The 3624-nt window shown below is 33.6% G+C and overlaps 1 pseudogene; it reads left to right on the top strand.

The window, feature by feature from the left end:
* LOC120180045 lies at positions 1 to 2687 on the top strand (annotated as a pseudogene).
* Positions 2688 to 3624: the final 937 nt, after the last annotated feature.

The raw sequence follows: 3624 nt of genomic DNA, 5'->3' as shown, positions 1-3624 counted from the left end.
TCTTTCTCTGTCTCTGGTTTTTCTCTGTGGATGATGGTGGCACCAGAAACGAGCCTGGCAGCAGCCATGAAAGCGAAATTAGTGGGGACCGGCAGTGAGACAATGGTGCTGGCGCACGGGTTCGGAGGAGACCAATCCGTATGGGACAAAGTCCTGCCTTGCTTTACACAGCATTACCAGGTTGAGGTCTTCGACTGGACCTTTTCGGGCGCTGTTAAAGATCCCAACCTCTTCGATCCTTTGAAATACTCTTCCTACGACGCCTTTGCCGATGACTTGATTGCTCTCAGGAAGAGCTTCACTTGAAACCCTCCGCCTTTGTCGGCCATTCCTGTACGGTATGATCGGTTGCCCTGCTTCCATTAAAAGACCCCAGCTTTTCACCAGGCTTGTTCTTGTATCAGCTTCTCCTAGGTATTTTCATTTTCCCTTTTTCCCCCTCTCTCACGGCCATAGATTTTTAATCTGAATATGAACTCAAGCCTCTCCTTAAATTAAATGTGACACGTCACATGACCCAAAATTTAGGACATGACACTTTAAGAAAAAAAAAATGATCACTCGACAAAATTTAACTAAAAATTCGTTTAATATTTTCTCGTATCATCTTAAGAATTCAATTATAATAAGTTATTAAAAAATATCAAATTTATAGTATTTACTGGACAATTTTGTTTTCTATTTATGTTCATCATATTCCAATCTCACTGAATTTTGATATAAATATTTGAAGTGTTTCATTTTAATAAAATAACACACCTACATATTTTTTTAGGATGGCATGAATGAACCATATAACCAACATAAAATATATATATATATATATATCAATAATTGATACGGTTAACCAATAGGGATTGTTCAAGTGGTAAGCATCTTGATATCGCTTAAGTAAATTCTCAAGTTTGAATTCTTTGTATGCAGAAAATCCTTACTAGAAGACTTACCCACCAAAACAAGGTGTACAATGCGGGTCAGTTCTAATTAGTCAAAATGAACCCTTAGAATCAAGAGGGCAAAAAAAAAAAAAAAAATGATACGGTTCATACAATTACGTATCGGAAAGTATATTCTTCTATTTTCTTCTATATTCTGCTTTGGCATTTTCATATAACAAGCCAAAACAAACTTCATAACTCTAATTTTGTAATAATATTATTATTATTATTATTTTTTTTTTATTTTTTTACAAGAAAAAATATTTTAAATGACGTTGGAGTCGGCCTAAATATCAAGTTTGATTCAACTCGGTAGCTGGGTTATCAATTCTATAATGTCTTTGTTTATATAATGCGTTTAACATCAACATTATAAATAGTGAACCACATAATTATGTTTAGGTAATTACCGAATGATCATCTAACTATAGGGTATTGATTTATTAAGTCTATCGATTATTAAAGTTATAAAATGATTCTCTGACTATATTAAGTCCATGATTATTAAAAGTTACAAAATGTTCATCCGAGCTATTCATTATGTTCCAAACTAGTCATTTTTCATTAAAATTGACGATTGTCTAAGCTGAGTGTTAACATGATGACTAGATATGATAATCGTTTGAAATTCTAAGATCATATTTTATCATATCATCATCATGTTAACGTTCAGCTCAGAATACCATCAATTTTTAACAGTAAATGACGAGTTTGGAACATAATGAATAGTCGAGTGATCATTTTGTAACTTTAATAATGAGAGACTCAACAAAGCAAAATTCTATAATTAGAGGATCATTTTATAACTTTTAATAGTCGAGGGACTTAATAAAACAATACTCTATAGCTGGGAGATCATTGTGTACTTTATCATTATGTTATATATTCATACTAATGTATTAAAGTGAGGAGTATATAGAACCTTGTTAAATTATGTTAAAATTATCTTTTTAGTCAGAATTTATAGGTAATACAAATAATTATTAAACTTGTCGAATGATATAAATAGTCATTGAATTTATCAAACTATTATAAAATAAACATTAAATTTATTATTATTTATAATATCACAATGATTAGTTTGTAATATTTGAAAGTTTGACAATGAAAAATACTATTTTAATATAATTTAATAACATCTAATATAATTTAAACTTTATTAAATATAAAAGTTTCTAATTATTTAATTTTGATATTAATTAATACAATATCCATAGTTTCCTTAAACTATGAAAAATCTATTTATTTAATTAATTTTCATTAACTTATTAATGCGAATTAATTATATTCACAATGTTTAATTTTCGTAGATACATTAACACATATGATTACGAAGGTGGATTGGACGAGGCGGTGATTGACGGTATTATATCGAACATGAATCCAACTACGAGAATTGGACATCGAATTTCCCAATGCTCATCGTCAACAATTCAGATTCGGAGTTGATCGAAAATTGAGAAATTGCTTGAAGAGGACGAGGCAAGAGTTTGCCGTCCCTTTAGCGAAGACGGTGTTTCGTAGCGACGAAAGGAGCATCGTCGACAAAGTTACCACACCATGCACTATTATTCAGGCCGCAAATGACATTGTTGTGCCCGGTTCGGTCGCCAACTACATGAAGAAGAAGATTCGGTGGAAGTCAACGGTCGAGATAGTCAATACCAATGGCCATTTCCCTCAGTTGACTGCACATCTTGAGTTCCTTGCTGTGCTTGCTAGAGTTTTGGGCTTTGAAATTTGATTCAAAAATAGAGAAAGAAGGGATAAGGTTAAAAATAGAGAAAATCGCCTCAGTGACCAAAAAAAAGTTATAATATACGATTTTAACCAACTTTTTTTGGATTTGCCAAAATGACCAACAAAATCGCAACGCGAAATAAAAATCGCAACGCGATCCCCAGAATCGCAAATCAGTTTCCAGAATCGCAAATCAGTTTCCAAAATCGCAACGCGATTCTTGAAAATCGCGATGCGATAGTACAAATTCGCATTGCGATTTTCCATAATCGCAACGTGAATATGAAAATCGCAACGCGAACACATAAATCGCAACGCGTATCCGTAAATCGCAACGTGTATCCGTAAATCGCAACGCGTATGGGTAAATCGCAATGCGTATCCGTATATCGCAACGCGTATCCGTAAATCGCAACGATAATACATAAAATCGCAACGCGTATCCGTAAATCGCAACGCGATATTTAAAGCGCCATTATAATCGCTACGCGTATTTTATTTTCAAATTACAAAAAGAATATTAAGACAAAATCCCGTAATCGCAACTCATAACCTAAAACCTAAAATCACAACTCAGTCCCATCTCCACTCTCACTCTCTACGGCGAAGAAATCCGTCCCCATCTCCGAAGATTTCCGTCCCCATCTCCGGCGAAATCCCTCACAACCATTCACGGTCAGAAATCCCTCACAATATTCAGAAATGGAAAATCAACCTCCGAGGGTTAGTTTTTTAATTATTTTTATTTTGAAATGTTTGCATTATTGTAGGTTTTTCATATTGAAACTGATGATAAGTTTACTGGTCATTTCAATAATAGATTAACCATTTCACTTAGATTTCATTTCGCGTTACGATTCTGTCGTTGCGATTTTCATTTCGCGTTGCTATTCTCTCGTTGCGATTTTCAAGTAGTATTTGTCTTTGTCTTTGTTCTGTCTTTTGG

The sequence above is a fragment of the Hibiscus syriacus genome, unplaced genomic scaffold (genome assembly GCF_006381635.1).
Source record: "Hibiscus syriacus cultivar Baekdansim isolate YM2019G1 unplaced genomic scaffold, ASM638163v2 tig00112488_pilon, whole genome shotgun sequence".
In the NCBI taxonomy this organism is placed as follows: domain Eukaryota; kingdom Viridiplantae; phylum Streptophyta; class Magnoliopsida; order Malvales; family Malvaceae; genus Hibiscus; species Hibiscus syriacus.
This window is presented reverse-complemented; position numbering and strand designations above follow the sequence as displayed.